General features: G+C 35.2%; 1 protein-coding gene across 1 annotated transcript in view; it reads left to right on the top strand.

Moving 5' to 3' along the window:
* The first annotated feature begins 15,617 nt into the window (after nt 1-15,617).
* LOC143232044 (uncharacterized) overlaps nt 15,618-19,917 on the top strand; it is a 115,745-nt gene continuing 111,445 nt past the window's right edge. Inside the window, exon 1 of the mRNA XM_076467055.1 lies at nt 15,618-15,858. The gene's annotated coding sequence lies outside the window, so the exon portion shown is untranslated. The remainder of the gene's footprint in view (nt 15,859-19,917) is intronic.

Raw genomic sequence — 19,917 nt, 5'->3', positions numbered from 1 at the left:
CATTCAAAACTCTGCCGATAAGTATTTACATATCTTGAATATGTACGCCCATCAGAGTAGTGCCGTTATAAAGAACCCGTTGGATCACGTTTTATTAAAATCAAAACTTTGTACACTAATGCTCTGAATGACAACACTACTTGTTCAACCAATGTCATATAAGTGTAAATTAATATACAGTTTTATAATTACATTATAATAAGTTGTAACAGGGGCACTATACTTTGTTTTCAAAGGTAGAGGCGATAACTTAGGTTAGTTACAAAAGCTAGGGTCAAACGCATATACAGTACAACTGTTGAAATGTAAGAGGTACAGTTCCCTTCATTCTTACGAGTGGCAACAAACCTAAAATAAATTTCGAAGTCTGAAACTGAGTATACTCCATGAAAGAAATCACTACTGAATGGTTTGTTTGTTCCAGAATTTTCACAAAGCTACTAAAGAGATTATTTGCACATAGTCGTCCCTGATTTTTAACTGATGGACTTAGAGGAAAGGCAGTCAGTTAACATTACCCACCGTAAATTCTTGGACTGTTATTAACTGACTGATTTGACTGTTACTTTTATTATGTGCTTACTGCTCCAAAGTGCATAGTTCATTGTTGGGGTCTCCTACAATAAACATACGAGCTTTGCATCTAAGAAAGTTTAACTTCAAAAGTTAAAATAACTTTTTTTTTGCCATTACAGCTATATTTTAAAATAACTTGCACATCAAGAAATCTACAGAATTTAAAATGGTCTTCAAACAACGAAGTAAAACAACTTAGTAGCTAAACTCTAACTGCCATTAGTAAATGTGAGAAATACTAAAACAGCAAAAACATGAATAAGTTGTTTAACTATATGCTGGCAAGCTCACATTGGACGATACTCAATTACGGAAACTGTCTCTCGATTACATTTCTACAGTTCTAAGCCAACAGACATAATCTTTTACATAATGCAAATAAAGTTTATTGACAAGCATAAATCTACACAATAGGTTATCTGTTTAGCTTTTTAGCGATGTGAATCGTCAGACTTGCCGTTGAACCACTTCGGGCATAATGCAGCTAAATGTTCAAAACAAAGAACCATAATACTGACGCCCTTATTTCACGTAAATATTAAATTGTTATTAATTTCGTTTATCTGTCAACTAGACAAACGTTACTTATTTACAGTTCTTAAGTCGCGCTGCTTTCTCCAGTAAGTAGATTAATGTAAGATTTTTTTTTTTTCTCAAACATAGGTCAACGCTATGAATCGAAATATTGAATAAAACAACAGTAAACGTTTTAGAAGTAACCATTAACATGGAAAAGTCTTGATATTTTTAATTCTAAAAACCAAACTCATAATATAATAAGTTGAAATTTAAAAGGTCTGATTCGGAATTATTCATATTTACAACTTGGATAGGCCAATTGACCCGTTTACATGTCATACGTCCAGTTTATTGACCTCAGTTGGTCACTTGAAGTCAGGGGTGGAGAATAACATGACGTACCTAACCATGAGTCATCGAAGTCAGTTTTTCACAAAATTAGTTGAACAGTTACCTTCTCTGTGAACTAAATCTCAGGTATGTTTTTGTGTTTAACTCATTTGTTTAATATTGATTTAAATCAGTGGATTGGATATATTGACTTAAAATGGCGGGATAACGTAAATTATTATAAAGGCCTGAATAGAGTATTAAACTGTTCTTTTCAAAGCCCCATTTCTATCAACCTTTATACTGTTCAGCGATAAAACGTTTTTATCGTCTTCGGTATAGCTTACATTTTTTCTAATACTGGTTAATTACAACATATCCAAACTTACAAAATATCGATACACGGGATCAAAGATATTTTGCTCTCTAACTTTTATCTTATTAAGAAAAGTGAAAACGTCACTCGATAGACTCTTCAAATTGACGTAACTATTGGTATTAGTTTCCTTGTATAACTGGTTATTTATAGCACTTTAACGCAGAGTCCCCTGGAATTCAAAACCTTAAATAATAATTAACTCCCCGGAAATAGGAAGGCATTTAGCATTCACCTATTTCCTGTTGCAGTTGACACCTTCTACCGGAAATACTTTTATTTTATCAGATATAATGAGCACCGTGATCTACACACACACGAATAGTTTCAAAGAACTAAGAAGAATTCACTTAAACTTCAAAGCATTTATTCTTCGTAACCATGCGTGTTATGATGAAGGCAGCAACAACGAACATTTGGTATTTGCCTGTACAGCAACAAACATTTAATTCTTGAACGTTTCGGAATATACACATACTTTCTCCAACAAGCTATACTGAGCAGGGCAAGTTATTAGGTTCAAACATTTATAAAGTTTCAACATTTTATTAAAAATGCAATTAAAATACAGAATTAAAAGATGAAATAAATTAAAAGACAATCAAAGGAAAGGATAATATAACAATATTATACAAGTATTCAAAACAGATTTAATCGCAGTGAGGCTGTGTTATTATTTTAAGTTGGGAGTTCATTTATTATAGATAATCGTTCTTTAACTAAAGATTAGGTGATGACCAGCTGCCTTCCCTCTAGTCTTTCACTGTTAAATTACGGATAGCTAGTGCAAACAAACCCTCGTGTAGTTTTGCTCTAAATTACAAACAAACCAAACTTTTAATTACAAGCTTAATATTGGATGATCCAGATAACGTGACTTTGAAATTCATAAATCAAGACGAGGTGATTGATGTTTTCACTGTGCATGCGAGTTGCGGAGTCTGGTAGATTTGATATATATATATATATATGTTTACCTTAAGCAAAAACGTGATACTTCCATATGTTCGCAGGCTCGCAGATGTATTTGGCGTACAGTTTTGTCAATCTAACTGTCATAATAGCCACCACATGTGTATTTATATACGATCCTATAAAACACGGAGGGGGGGGTAATAGGTCTTTAAACCTTAACAGATTTTGTATTTTGAAAATGATTTAAATATCATTTGTAGTGAGACTCGTGGACCAAACGTTTAAATTATTATTAAAAATTGTGACTTCACTATAAAACTTTACTTACCTATAAATGAACGATCAGTCTTAATGGGTATTTATTCTTATTCAGGACTCAAGGTGTCCAGGTGGTTAGAGCGATCAATTTTCAATCTGAGGATCGCGGATTCCACTCCCAGTTCCTGCCCGGCATGGCCAAGCGTGTTAAGACGTGCGACTCGTAATCTGAGGGTCGCGGGTTCGCATCCCCGTCACGCCAAACATGCTCGCCCTTTAAACTGTGGGGGCGTTATAATGTGACGGTCAATCCCACTATTCGTTGGTAAAAGAGTAGCCCAAGAGTTGGCGGTAGGTGGTGATGACTAGCTGCCTTCCCTCTAGTATTACACTACGAAATTAGGGATGGCTAGCACAGATAGCCCTCGAGTAGCTTTGTGCGAAATTCAAAAACAAACAAACTCCCCGTTCCACCAAACATGCCCGTCCTTTCAGCCGTAGGAGCGTTATAACATGACGATCAATCCTACTATTCGTTGGTAAAAAGAGAAGCTTACGAATTGGTGGTGGATGTGATGACTATCTGCCTTCCTTCTAGTCTTTCATTGTTAAATTAGGGACGGCCAGCGAGGATAGTCTTCTGTATCTCTTTGCGAGAAATTCAAAACAAACTAATTCTCATTCTTCAGTTAATATCAGTATATATAAGAGCTTCTAAACATTAAAGATTGTGCAAAGTTATCTACAAACAAGCTATTACTTAAGTTTTAACTAACAGGGTATTCCCTTTAATTATGTAAGACATCATTATATTTACCAAACCACATTTTGTTCATGTTAGTGATCACTAATTTATCCTAAAACGTTACTCGAGCATGAAAAACCAAAATGTCATGTGGATAGTTTTAAGTAAGAGCCACCATGGTTGATTAATTTAATCATTAATTTTAGGTTTGTTGGTTTTTATTGATAAACTTGAGAATCGATAAAAAATACGAGAGCGTGAAACTATAATTATTATTGGTGTTTAGTCTCACCTTTTACTACAACTATCAATATTGTTGGGGTTTAGTCTCACCTGTTATCACACTGTTCACAACTACCAGTATTGTGTGGGTTTAGTCTTATATGTTACCACACTGTCCACAACTATCAGTATTGTTGAGGTTTAGTTTCATATGTTATCACACTGTTCTCAACTATCAGTATTGTTGGTGTTTAGTCTCACCTGTTACCACACTGCTCGCAACTATTTATTACTGTGGTGTTTATTCCCACTGGTTAATGCCTAGTATGCATTTATTAGTATCCCATCAAAATTAGTTTGATATTTCTGAACTAGTTTTGTGTTGGTATTTGCTATAGTTGATGTTTACGATATAAATTTATAATTTCCTGTTCATTTATTATCATTTATAATAGTTTTCGGGAAATTTCGATTTTTAAATTACCAACATAAAATACTCGTGCTTCGCCCCCACATGATTCACGGAGGCCCAAATGTACCTTTATACCTATGTTACTGCTACATCTACCCCAAGTGGTCCGTATACGAAATAAACCTTTTAAGAATATCTGTTCATACTACCTAACAAGTGTGCCAAGTTTGGCACCGCCAGCTTGTGAGTGAGGATATGAACATTTTTTCCAACATGGCGCTCATAAGATCCCAAGTGGGAAGAGAAGGAACGCAAATTCGATGCCAGATTCTGATTCAATGGTTTGAAAACTTACTCTTAACTCCTTTCATGCATGGGTGATCTGCCAGAGACGTTTAGTCCCTCGTAAGGATGCTAAGTCATATAGAAAAAAACGTATCCTTGACAACCTATAGTACCTGTTGAGTTTGGTCCTAGTTGCCTCAAAACCTTGGGAGAAGTTAAATTGGCAAAGATAAAGAAATACACATGAAGCAATAAGCTGAAGTAATATAGGATTTCATTAAGTTGATAATTTCAATAATATTTTTTCATTTGCTCACACATGTGCCTACCAAAACCTAATCTTTAAATTTCGAAATTCTTACCAATATAAAACTTCTAAAGAGAAAAGCAAAAAAAAAAAAAAAAAACAACTTCCCTTCCGCTTTGATAGCCGGCTCGTTTGTCATCAGGTCGATGTTCAAGGTCGATCAGAGTATCATTTTCATGGCAGATAATTATTCAGATAATTCAGGGTCGTTACTCTTAGAGATTATTTGCCGTTTATAAGATTACGATCTAATTTTTTCTCTAAATATAAATATGAATTCGTTTAGTTCCTTAACCTTGAACTTGCATTTATCCGCAAAATAACTTGCATCATCACAATTTAAGAGCAAAGCTAGAAAGACGAAACATTTTTGTATGTGCTGCTTTACGTTTCAAGATTTTATCATTGTTTCCTGTAGTATTCTGAACTTCTAAGAGAGTTTTAAAAATTGGTAACCAGATATAAGTAAAATATATATACACTGCCTTGGAAGTTGGAATAGTTTTCTAATACTTTTTCAAGTAAGGATAAATTGTGCAAATAATATCACTAGAAATCACCGCCTTGAAAGTTGGAGTGGCTCTCCAATAACTTACCTTTCAAATAAGGATAACTGATACAGATAATGAACTTCAAATAAAGGATTGTTAACCTCAAAAGCAAATTGAGTAATCTTACTTTACGGCGATGGTAGTTCTGTATAATGTTAACTATTTAACTTTTGTAGATAAAATTATGTAATAAATTTTGTTCCTGGATAGTATGTGTTATTTCTTAATTGCTTATGTTGTAAAAGTACAGAAAATGGCCATTATTCCTTTCAAACTTTGCTTTTGTGACCTGGACAATAAGATTTATAAATTAACCTATTTTTTTATGTAAAAACGGGCAAGTTTGCACATTTTCATTTACATAAGGTCTAAATAAAACATATGAATCAAGATTTACATGCATTTGTACTAAAGTTATACAAAAATGTTTAGAAGTGAGTAGTTTTCCCAGATTTGCGACTGTAATGTAAATCACTTTCACGTGTCAGCCCTCATATATAGTCTCCCACCATGTTTTCATTATACGCTCCTTGGTAGCGGCATTCAAATTTTAGTATATTTTGGTGAAGCACTCGCCTTGCTCCTCTGAGTATGCTTCCATATTCTCTTTAAATTTATCACGATGAGCGTCAAGGATATGAACTTTCAGAGGCATCCTGCAGCCCATTTTGCCGTAGTTCTTCACCAGAATTTCAACCAGTTTTACATAATGTTTCAGCCTTGTGATTGCCCAAAACCCCAAACCACTGCAACAAAGCTGCCCTAGGCTTTTCTTCCTTCCTACTGAGCTTCTTGGAAAATTCTGTGCACTCCAGGATCTTCTTTATTTGTGGTCCAACGAAGACACCAGCTTTACCTTTGCCTCAGACAGTTTAGGGAAGAAGTCTCGAAGACTACAGACTTCTTATCAAGAATTGTGATAAATTGTTTTATAAGACCCAGTTTTATGTGCAATGGTGGAAACAACACCTTCTGGAGGTCCACTAGTGGCTCACACTTGACATTGTGCATCCCCCCAGAGAACTCGGTCCACTGTGGCCAGTGCTTCCTCTTGTAGTGTCCCAGCTGTCCCAAAGGCGAAGATAACAGGGAACATGATAAAGCTTTCTTGGAGACCCATCAGGAATGCACTATTTTGAAGTCTCTGATAAATAACCTCCAAGCCATACTCATCATACTTCAGAGCTTCTAGCAAGGTTTAATGCTGTTGTATTTCTCTTTGAGGTGCACCGAATGAGCCAGGGTAAGAGACGGATACTTATTCCCGTTATGGAGGAGTACAGCTTTGAGGCTTCTGGATGAACTATCAATGAAGAGACACCATTTGTTTGGGTTACAGGCAATTCCAATTGATTCGCACAGACCAGATACATTGTGGCAGAGGCAGAACCCATCTTGACGAATGAAGAAGCTTAAAAAAAATGTCAATGACACTTCTTCTGACTTGCAGTTTGCACACTTTCATCTAACAAATCCTACTCCTTGAGCCTAGATGTCAAAAGCTCGGCATTCGTCTTTGTTAGACCAAGATATCTGATCATGTCATTGAGGTCTCTTTGGTTGAGTTAGTATGGGTTTAACTTATCAGCTGCACCTCTGAAATTATAATATGGATCTTTAACGTGTACCTCCTCTTCTGACGATGGCTGCTTTTTCTCTGGCGAAGTGGGTACAAGGAGATCAGGGTAGTGTGACACTGGGGTGAAGGATGATGGAAGGTACGGATACATGATAGCAGATGCATTATTGTCAGCCCGACGTTTGGAAGGGTCCACCATGCAGAAGTAGCAACTGCTTGAATTGTCAGTGGGTTCATGCCAAATTGTTGGAATAGTTTACTTCATGGCTCTCTTTTCCCCTCTGTACCATCCTGCAAACGAGCAAAATAAAATTGTTATTATGAAGAATCAATTTATTTCAGCCACAACTAATGTGTAAGAGATTCATGCAAAAATATTTTATACACTGCTGTACAAACTCTTAAGGCCAATGAACATAAAGAAAAAATATGCATTTTGTGTTGTTATACTCAACCACTTATTTTAGTAGATCTTCGAAAGATGAAAAGAAGAAAAGACAAAATAAAAATAAAAAACGTTTTTAGCATTTAATAGGGAAAATGTGAGCACTATGAAATTAGCCTAAATACCAGCTGGTTTAAGACCATACCAAAAAGAAGTCCTAAACAGGGTAAGAAATGCCCAACAAGAGATCTCAGTAGTGAGTTTCACGACCGTTATTGCGAATAACTTCAAACATTCGCTTTGGCATGATCGATATAAGCGTTTGAAGAAGGCTGGCTGGAATTTTATTCCAAGTGGTGAAGATGGCTCCACGAAGATCATGCACTGTTTGGAATTGGCGTCCATTTCTATAGACTTCCCATCCCATCCACCCACAAACATTTTCAATGGGGTTCATTTCGAGAGAACACGCTGTATGGTCCAAAAGAATCACGTTATTCGCCATGAAAAAGTCCTTTATCCTGCGGACATTGTGGAGTGCAGCGTTGTTCTGCTGAAAGATCCAGCCATTTCCATGCAAGCGAGGGCCTTCAATCAATAAGGATGCTCTCTTCAACATGTCAATGTAACCAGCTGCTGTTTGACTGTCCTGTATAATCTGAAGCTCCATTGTTCCATTGAAGGAGAAAGCTCCCCAGATCATGATGGAACCTCCTCCACTGTGTCGTGTAAAACATGTCTCCGGTGGGAATATCCTTAGCGTGCCAATAACGTTGGAAGCCATCTGGACCATCCAGGTTAAATTTTTTCTCATCAGAGAACAAAACCTTCTTATACCTTTCTACGTCCCATGTTTGGTGCTTCTAGTAATTCTCGTAAGTTCTACAACATTCTAGAAAATTCTCTATCAGATACTCAGCTCTGAATCTACCTGGAATGTTCTGGAAAATAGGTAAATTTGAAAATTTCATCACCCAGGTCACAAAAGCGAAGTTTGAAGAGAAAAATAGGTCTTTTCTATTTACTTTAGGTATAAGCAATTGGGAAATAACACTTTCTGTCGAGGAACAAGAAAAAGTAAAAATGTTGTTACATTGTGTAATGATTCTCTATAATGTTGAATTTACGTCGATGATGGTTCTCTATAATGCTGACACTTACTTTACGTTGATGGTGGTTCTCTATATTGTTGAGTACATACTTTACATCGAAGATGGTTCTCTATAATGCTCAATACTTACTTTATGTCGATGATAGTTCTCTATGTTGTTGAGTACAGTTTAGAGACACTTCTTCCTTCGCGCCCCTAGAATGGAAGCATTTTTAGAACGTGACTAAATCTTCTGCCTCTTATAATTCAGTAAATATCAATTTTTCTTTTTCTTTGTGTAAGTTCAACATTTGACCTATTACCACCAAAATATGTTTACCTGCTGTATGTTATTACAGTTTTTCCATATGCTCTACATAAAACTGGAGGCACGCTAGTAGTGTAAAGATGAAACAACCTGTTGTCCTTTATTGTTTGTTTTTGAGTTTTGCGCAAAGTTATTCAAGGGCTATCTGCGCTAGCCGTCCCTAATTTAGTCGTGTAAGACAGCTAGTCATCGCCACCCACCATCAACCCTTGGGCTACTCTTTTACCAATGAATAGTGGGATTGACTGTCACATTATAACTCACCCGTGACTGAAAGGGCGAGCATGCTTGGTGTGACGGGTATTCAGATTCGCGACCCTCAGATTACGAATCGAGTGTCGTAACCACCTGGCCATGCCGGGCCTGTTGTCCTGTAATTCATGAGAAGAACCAACATTTTTAATCGATTCTTTTGTGGTTTAAATTTTGGCTTCACGATAACGTGATGCGATGTATTTTTGTATTGTACGATGGGCAACTTTAACCTGTTCAGTGCCGTAGACGAGATAACTCGTTCTCGATAATTCCTAACTTTAACGCTAGATGTCAGCACCATACATGCATATGACCTACTTGCATATTGTTTCACTCTCGATCAAAATGGCGTCACAAAAAAGGTTACAAAATGATGAAGCATTGAGTTGTATTGTAGCAGCTGAAATACTTGGCAGTCAACAGGTTAAATTAACAACTGGGAGACCAACTTCAACTGGGAAAATGAATCGTCTCCAGTTTCATCAAGCTATAAAACTTAAACTAAATGTAAAAAGTGAAATGGCTGATTCATGACTACGACACCATTGCGTCTGAATTTTTTTCTCAATGTTTCTCGTAAATAAAAATGCAATAAATCATTTCTTCCTTAAAATTTGGCTTGCAATTTTGTTTTTGACTATATTTGCAGTATGTTATAATATTAATACTGAAGTCTTTGTTATTTTGATTCACAATTTTAACAGAAAAAATCTCTCGTCGTAAGGATGTCATTTTCGATTGAATCAGTCTAAATGAGTAAATTGTTGCTTTCTGAACTGATTTGAACAACAGGATTGAATAAACACTATTAACGTAAAACATAGAATGTTCACTCACTCTGTTTAAAATTATGAATTACCAAAATCTCTTTCATTCATGTTATTTCAATCTGTACTGCTGGGATCTTCGTCACTGTTACAACATATTATTAGTTAGTACTGGGAGGTTCTTGGATACATTTTATAGAAGTATGTACTTGTAGGTTATTTGTCACATGTTATTAAAGTCCATACTAGTAGATTCTCCATTACATCTGTCTCATGTTGTTAAAGTCTGTACTGGTAGGTTTTCCATCATGTCTGTCACATATTGTTAAAGTTTGTACTCGTAGGCTCTCTATCATATATTATTAAAGTCTATACTGGTAACTTCTCTGTCACACGTTATGAAGTTCTGTAATTGTAGGTTCTCCGTCACATATTATTAAAAGTTGTACCGGTAGGTTCTCTGTCACATATTGTCAAAGTCTGTACTTGTGAGTTCTCCATCACATATTATCAAAATTCATGCTGGTAGGTTCTTTGTAGCATTTGTCACATATTATTAAAGTCTATACTGGTAACTTCTCTTTCATATCTGTTATATATTATTAAAGTCTGTACTTGTAGGTTCTCCATCACATATTATCAAAGTCTGTCACATGCTGTTAAAGTCTGTACTGGTAGGTTCTCTGTCACGTGTTATTAAAGTCTATAATACTAGGCTCTCCGCCATCTCGTCTTAAAAGTCTGTGCTGTTACGTCCTCCTTTACAGCTGCTAATCATAGCAGGGTTGACATCAGGCTTCCAAATCCTCTTTTACACTGTTTAAAACGACAACAGACAAAGAACGGTTGCTCCTAGGTATCTACATCTACAGCGAGTTCGCAGAAAGTTGTATTATACACATGAACGCTGAAGTGGAAGAATTGTGGCCTCAAATCGAAAAAAAAAAAAAAAGAAGATTGACACGAAGAATAGGCTTAACTCAAAATGAAAGCCAACTAGTTGAAAAAAAAAAACATGGTGTGAGTTTCTATTCAAATTACGGGCTACTTGTACTTGCGAAATGGGGAGAAACAGCACAGAGACGGGGTGTCCAAGATTTCTTTACTGTAGGGGTGGGTGTACAGTTTATTTATACGTTCTTAAGCTATACGATGGATGAACGATATGGAAAAACAGTTATTGCAAAAGAATATAAAAATTTATACGTATTAATACTTGTTGTAAATCACAAAATCCACTGACAAGGTTATAGGCACGCTGGACCATAATATTAAAAAGATGCTTCTTAAAATCCATTTCACAAAACTTCTAAATTGGCATTGTAGTAAAAAAATATTTGTTAGGACAAACAACACAAAGAAACAAAAACTTTTGACGTGTACAAATTAACAAGATTTTCATTCTTTCGTAACAATAAAAGTTCATTGGGATGTTTTTAAGTACTGCAAAATTTTTTAGCTAAATGCTTTGTGTTTATAATAAAAAATAGTTGTCGCAGTTTCTTATAACAAAGCAACGTCGAGCTATTTACTATTCCCACCGAGGGGAATCGAACCACTCATTTTAGCATTGTTTGGTTTTTGAATTTCGCGCAAAGCTACTCGAAGGCTATCTGCGCTAGTCGATCCTAATTTAGCAGTGTAAGACTAGAAGGAAGGCAGCTAGTCATCACCACCCACCGCCAACTCTTGGGCTACTCGTTTATCAACGAATAGTGGGATTGTGCGTCACATTATAACGCCCCACGGCTGAAAGGACGAGCATGTTTGGTGCGACGGGGATGCGAACGCCTTAACCCACCTGGCCATGCCGGGCCTTTTTTTAGCGTTGTAAAGCAAAGACATACCACTCTCCCACAGGGAACATTTTAAAAAATTCTATCAAAGGCAAATCTCTTGGTTTTACTTAATTACTGCAAAAATGCTTTAGCCACATGCTTTATGTTTAGAATAAAATAAAGGTTTTAATGGCGTATTTGTTGTTTTTATTTAAATTCAGCAAACATACTTTATCCGCATGCTTTGTGTTTGTACATAATAAAAGTATCGACGACATACCTATTTTTAAATGATAGAGGTATCGCCATACCTACGATAAAACTGAAGTTTTAGATTAAGAGTGGACTTAGAAACTATAACAAAGTCTAGAACTTTACTGAAAAGTATGTATAATTTTCAATTCAAGTTATAGAAGGATTAATAATAGAATATTATAATATATCAGGTATCATCAGAGTCGTTACAGTTGAAAACATTTTTAAACGAATAATCTTCAGGAATACCGCGGAAAGACATTTTATTATAGCTTTACGAACACACTATATCTGTTGTAGACCTCCGCTAATTAGGCGTTTTGTTCTAACCTTATCTATTATACATTTCTGTATCAATATTTACGTTAATAATAGTGCTAATATATTTCGCATAAGGATGACTTGCTGACACTGGTTCAACCAAAGCAGTGAAAGTTTAGTGATGAAATGGCACCCAACTGACTCTATCACTACCTGTACAGTTATTTAAAGATATACACTCACACTGTGCTATTTTCTATGACATAAAAGATAGTATACTTCTGTTTACTATCTGTTACTGGGAGATTAACTCTCAGCTGACCCATTACTTAACTGTGTATGATTCACACCCTAGACGTAGAGAGAATACAAGAGCTTGCTCAGAACAGTACCAGCTTTCTTTAATGCACACTGCAATATGTGACCTTGACCTAAAGCAGTGATTTAAACAAGTTCACGACTATTTACGTCCTGATAGAAAAGTCGTCTACCGACTTAGTGAATGTTTGAATAAAGATATATTAACATTCTAATCAAGGAAGAGTGGTTTTCCATTGCCACACCTGTGATGTTCTAAGCGCTATTCTGTGTAGAACTTAAAAAGTTCCAGTTGATCTTGCAACTTGGTAAACGAACCTAACTTTACCAGGACGTACGTAACTTATAAACTGTAATGCCAAATTACATTCAGTTGTCTCTGAGTTAAAACGTGAATCCATGTGAATTATTTTAGTGGTGATTGTCAAAATCACGAGAACGTATATATACATATAAATGTTCATGTCTTTCACAGGAGGTCTGGCAATGCTAGGTGGTTAAGATACTTGACTCGTAATTCGAGGATCGCGAGCTCGGATCCTCGTCAGACCAAACATGGTTGCCCTTTCATCCGTGACTGGGTGAGTGTTTAGAATGTTGCTTGTGACGCTACTTTAGTTTTATATAACTACAATTCTGCAACTGAGATATAACTGCAGTATTCTCGTGCTTTATACCATAAGAGACTTGTTACTTCTTCCTATTATTTGCGACTAATCCCACGGGACTATGCCTTACGTTTCTTAATCAATTATGGATTAAAAGAAAAAAGCGGCCTACCCGAATTGTCTAAGTGCTTATTATTAATTAAAGTAAAAGGAGGTTAATTGTTTTGTAGTCCTGAGTAGGATCCCAATTAGAAAGTTCCTGGTTCCTTATTATTGGATTATTAATCTGACTGTTTATTATAGTATGTTTGTAGTTTCAATCCTTTCTATCTAGAACATTACCTACAAGTGATTAAATGGTCGTAGGTTCGCATCACCGTTGCGCCAAACATGCTTCCCTTTCAGCCGTGAGGGCGTTATAATGTTACGGTCAATCCAACTATTCGTTGATAAAAGAGTAGCCCAAGAATTGGCGGTAGGTGGTAATGACTAACTGCCTTCCCTCTAGTCTTACACTGCTAAATTAGGGACGGCTAGCGCAATCTACGTTAGCAACATCCTAAGCTCTCAACCAACTGATATCGTCTACGCCAGCAAAATTCTCAGCTATCCACCAACTATATTCATCGACCTCAGCAGAATTCAAAGTTGTGAACCGACTATTATAACTTATGTTAGCAACATTCTAAGATTTCCACCATTTTTATCGACGTCAGCAGTATCTTAAGCTTTCAACCAGTGAAATCAATCAGTACTGTAATTTACGTCAACAGTATCTTAAACTCTCAAAAAACGAAAGAGACCGAATGTACACCTACATTAACCTATAGGGGTCATGCATATTTTCGGAAGACAGAAAACTCTCATGGAAATAAATATGATTTTCAAATGATAGTTTAAAGTTTAGATTAGTGTAACACCTAGTGATTTATCGCTTTTGTTTTTGTTTACTATGGACCCCTTGGAGGAGAGCAGAAAAACACAGCCTACTGTTCTTCGCTACCTATTATTCACTTAACATTTAACTTGAGATCCTCTGTATAGCCGGAATGAGAGATACAATGCTTTGGTTATGATGCTTAAACCTGCCCATAAGGAATGTATTTAACCAAAGTGAGAATGTGCTCATTAATGTTATACGGAACACTAAAAGACAGCATAACGCTTATTTAAATAACTGTTCATGTTTCGTAAGATGTAGTTTATTCAAAATAATTTATATCTGTTGTCCCAATTCACATATGAAACACATTCTTATATATATATATATAGTGCGATATGAGAAAGCTAAGCAAACTCCTTTCAATCTATTAGTAAATGTAGAGTTTCATGTATTATATGGACCCCACTAAGCAACGTAATGTGAGAAATCGAAACAAATTATTTTCAATCTGTTGGTAAGTCTTGAGTTTCATGTTTTATATGGACCCTCGCTAAGTAACGTGATATGAGAAAGCTAAACAAATTCCTCTCAATCTATTAGTAAATGTAAAGTTTCATGTTTCATATGGACCCCTGCTAAGCAACGTAATGTGAGAAAGCTAAATAAATTATTTTCAATCTGTTGGTAATTCTTGAGTTTTGTGTTTTATAAGCTTTTAGTGATTAAGACAAAAATCCACATGTTATTTCACTTCATTTTTTCATTAAAATAGGCTTAACCTTTTATTAAGTCTTTGGGAATAGAATGAAAACGGCAACAACAGAATTTGCTTTGTGATGAATTATTACTCGTGTCGATTTTGCAGAAAAGTGGTTAAAAATACAACCAACAAAACAATTTTGATTTTAAGAAACCTCTAAGCAGTGGAGGAACAAATATATTTAATTTTGTTTTGAAACCGTTATTGAATTAGACGTGGTCGTTTTCGTACACTCAGCTGCAGCTTTCAGTTTGGGGATTTCTGAAAAGACTGAAGTTACCAGCTGGTCAGCTGCCACGCTAGTAGTTCTGCTTTGTGGATGGCAGCTGTTATGCTTTAATACATCGTAACATATACATTTGTTTCTTGTGCCACGTGGCTGGCACGAGAGGAGTTCCATACCTTAGCGCTTGCGTTAAATGCAAACTTTGTTCTAAGAACATGGTAAAACAAGCGTTTCTAAATGAAACTCAAACATTTTAATAAAACTACTTCCAACTACTACTGAAGTTAATATTAACTCAAGAAAAAGCAAAAACAAAACAAAAACTGTTACGTAGGTTTCTCAATGCTTTCAGGGTTTTTGGTAGAAGGTTAGCAAGTGTTTCACCGGAAACAAGGTTATATTTGATTACAGCATGTTTATGACCACTTCTATGATTAAACTAGACCCCCCACCTTTTGAGTTAGAAACGTCAACACCAGATTGATCAGTCTCATCTCGTCGCCTTGACAACCGCGCCTTCAGTGATCTCACACCCAATCAAAACGACGCCCGCGCTGCATGGATGATGATAGCTCGTGACGTTACCATGTGCATACTCGTTAGTTGGACTAGGAGGAATTAGAGGTGACAAAGTTCATCAGGAGCGGACGAGACAGATGAACTGTACATGTCAAGCCGGCCACAAGTTCTCCCACGATCCAAACTCCAGAGGATGTAACTCTACACGACAAAGAGACGAGCAGCCGCCTCAACAGATGTGTTTGCTACCAGCTGGGGGTAACACAGGGACCGCGACAGCAAAAACCGCTAGCGTTTCTTTCCCATTACTGTGGTTAACGGTTCTAAACTTTTATTCTATTTTGCTTGAGGTAGGTAGGGATTTCTGTTATCGTTACGAGGTTTAACAGCTCGTAAACTCTCTTAATGCTACTTAAACGTAAAGAATGATATTCCAGATAGTATGACATGTTGGTAGAGAAAATATAGCCTAATGTAATTAGTAGAGTTTACAAGGAGTGTTTTTGTAATATATTTTAATTAATAGATCATAATCAATTTGAAGGGTATACTATGATGTAACCATACTTAGATTAGTATAAGTGGTAATTTAGTTATTTTTATACGAGAGCTCGTATCACAGTTGCATCTTAAACATAATCAGATCACTTCGTGAAGCACGCATAACAGCGAGTGAAAATCCTAAAAATAACATTCACATGTCTGTATAAACACAAATAACACCTGATACAACAACGTCTGAACTTTATTGGCAGCAATACTGTTTAACTCGGGAACAAGTCTCAATGTGGGATAAACAAATAAAAATATTAACGAAATAAGAAGTTCATGCCATTTTTTTAAGTTTTGAACAAGATAGTAATACATAACTTAGGAATTTAGGCTAAATAAGCCGTTTTGCCTGCGAACAGCGTTGTTTTATGTTGATAATAAGGAAAATCAAACGGAGTGTATTTTTTTTATGGATACACACTTTTCAATAAACCCGATGAACAGAGTGTAAAGGTGTACATACATATATGTGTAGAGAGAATGATAGAGACTGAAATTAAAACATAAGAACGATACAAACATATCTTGTGTTATTTGGTAGTGGTATACGTTACTCGGAGTTTAAGATAAGTACGTGTTCTGTGTACAGTTATTTGAAAATGTTCAATGCATTACAATTAGAAGCTGTACTCGATGTTTTATATCCACTGAATTAAAAACAATTATCATATTTCATAAGTTCTTATTTCTAAATCGGATGTATGTAGACCACTTCCGGATGCGCTGATGAATAGAGTATCCTTGAGGTAATAAGATGCCAATGGATTGTTTAACACACCTTAAAAAATAAAATAAGTTGTTGGGCTTTATTATATCCTTTGTATAAAAAATAAGTTGTTGGGGTTTCCTATGTACTTTGTATAGAAAATAAGTTGGTGTGGTTTCCTATGTACTTATATAGCAAATTAGTTGTTGGGGTTTCCTATGTACTTTGTATAGAAAATAAGTTGGTGTGGTTTCCTATGTACTTATATAGCAAATTAGTTGTTGGGGTTTCCTATGTACTTTGTATAGAAAATAAGTTGGTGTGGTTTCCTATGTACTTATATAGCAAATTAGTTGTTGGGGTTTCCTATGTACTTTGTATAGAAAATAAGTTGGTGTGGTTTCCTATGTACTTATATAGCAAATTAGTTGTTGGGGTTTCCTATGTACTTATATAGCAAATTAGTTGTTGGGGTTTCCTATGTACTTTGTATAGAAAATAAGTTGGTGTGGTTTCCTATGTACTTATATAGAAAATAAGTTGGTGTGGTTTCCTATGTACTTATATAGCAAATTAGTTGTTGGGGTTTCCTATGTACTTTGTATAGAAAATAAGTTGGTGTGGTTTCCTATGTACTTTGTATAGAAAATAAGTTGTTGGGGTTTCCTATGTACTTATATAGCAAATTAGTTGTTGGGGTTTCCTATGTACTTTGTATAGAAAATAAGTTGGTGTGGTTTCCTATGTACTTATATAGCAAATTAGTTGTTGGGGTTTCCTATGTACTTTGTATAGAAAATAAGTTGGTGTGGTTCCTATGTACTTATATAGCAAATTAGTTGTTGGGGTTTCCTATGTACTTTGTATAGAAAATAAGTTGGTGTGGTTTCCTATGTACTTATATAGCAAATTAGTTGTTGGGGTTTCCTATGTACTTTGTATAGAAAATTAGTTGTTGGGGTTTCCTATGTACTTTGTATAGAAAATAAGTTGGTGTGGTTTCCTATGTACTTATATAGCAAATTAGTTGTTGGGGTTTCCTATGTACTTTGTATAGAAAATAAGTTGGTGTGGTTTCCTATGTACTTATATAGAAAATTAGTTGTTGGGGTTTCCTATGTACTTTGTATAGAAAATAAGTTGGTGTGGTTTCCTATGTACTTATATAGAAAATTAGTTGTTGGGGTTTCCTATGTACTTTGTATAGAAAATAAGTTGGTGTGGTTTCTATGTACTTTGTATAGCAAATTAGTTGTTGGGGTTCCTATGTACTTTGTATAGAAAATAAGTTGTTGGGGTTTCCTATGTACTTTGTATAGAAAATAAGTTGGTGTGGTTTCTATGTACTTATATAGAAAATTAGTTGTTGGAGTTCCTATGTACTTATATAGCAAATTAGTTGTTGGGGTTTCCTATGTACTTATATAGAAAATTAGTTGTTGGGGTTTCCTATGTACTTTGTATAGAAAATAAGTTGGTGTGGTTTCCTATGTACTTATATAGAAAATTAGTTGTTGGGGTTTCCTATGTACTTTGTATAGAAAATAAGTTGGTGTGGTTTCCTATGTACTTATATAGCAAATTAGTTGTTGGGGTTTCCTATGTACTTTGTATAGAAAATAAGTTGGTGTGGTTTCCTATGTACTTATATAGCAAATTAGTTGTTGGGGTTTCCTATGTACTTTGTATAGAAAATAAGTTGTTGGGGTTTCCTATGTACTTTGTATAGAAAATAAGTTGGTGTGGTTTCCTATGTACTTATATAGAAAATTAGTTGTTGGGGTTTCCTATGTACTTTGTATAGAAAATAAGTTGGTGTGGTTTCCTATGTACTTTGTATAGAAAATAAGTTGTTGGGGTTTCCTATGTACTTATATAGCAAATTAGTTGTTGGGGTTTCCTATGTACTTTGTATAGAAAATAAGTTGGTGTGGTTTCCTATGTACTTATATAGCAAATTAGTTGTTGGGGTTTCCTATGTACTTTGTATAGAAAATAAGTTGGTGTGGTTTCCTATGTACTTATATAGCAAATTAGTTGTTGGGGTTTCCTATGTACTTTGTATAGAAAATAAGTTGGTGTGGTTTCCTATGTACTTATATAGCAAATTAGTTGTTGGGGTTTCCTATGTACTTTGTATAGAAAATAAGTTGTTGGGGTTTCCTATGTACTTTGTATAGAAAATAAGTTGGTGTGGTTTCCTATGTACTTATATAGAAAATTAGTTGTTGGGGTTCCTATGTACTTTGTATAGAAAATAAGTTGGTGTGGTTTCCTATGTACTTATATAGCAAATTAGTTGTTGGGGTTTCCTATGTACTTTGTATAGAAAATAAGTTGGTGTGGTTTCCTATGTACTTATATAGCAAATTAGTTGTTGGGGTTTCCTATGTACTTTGTATAGAAAATAAGTTGGTGTGGTTTCCTATGTACTTATATAGCAAATTAGTTGTTGGGGTTTCCTATGTACTTATATAGCAAATTAGTTGTTGGGGTTTCTATGTACTTTGTATAGAAAATAAGTTGGTGTGGTTCCTATGTACTTATATAGAAAATAAGTTGGTGTGGTTTCCTATGTACTTATATAGCAAATTAGTTGTTGGGGTTTCCTATGTACTTTGTATAGAAAATAAGTTGGTGTGGTTTCCTATGCACTTTGTATAGAAAATAAGTTGTTGGGGTTTCCTATGTACTTATATAGCAAATTAGTTGTTGGGGTTTCCTATGTACTTTGTATAGAAAATAAGTTGGTGTGGTTTCCTATGTACTTATATAGCAAATTAGTTGTTGGGGTTTCCTATGTACTTTGTATAGAAAATAAGTTGGTGTGGTTTCCTATGTACTTATATAGCAAATTAGTTGTTGGGGTTTCCTATGTACTTTGTATAGAAAATAAGTTGGTGTGGTTTCCTATGTACTTATATAGCAAATTAGTTGTTGGGGTTTCCTATGTACTTTGTATAGAAAATTAGTTGTTGGGGTTTCCTATGTACTTTGTATAGAAAATAAGTTGGTGTGGTTTCCTATGTACTTATATAGCAAATTAGTTGTTGGGGTTTCCTATGTACTTTGTATAGAAAATAAGTTGGTGTGGTTTCCTATGTACTTATATAGCAAATTAGTTGTTGGGGTTTCCTATGTACTTTGTATA

Source organism: Tachypleus tridentatus, chromosome 11, assembly GCF_004210375.1.
Source record: "Tachypleus tridentatus isolate NWPU-2018 chromosome 11, ASM421037v1, whole genome shotgun sequence".
Classification (NCBI taxonomy): Eukaryota; Metazoa; Arthropoda; class Merostomata; order Xiphosura; family Limulidae; genus Tachypleus; species Tachypleus tridentatus.
This window is presented reverse-complemented; position numbering and strand designations above follow the sequence as displayed.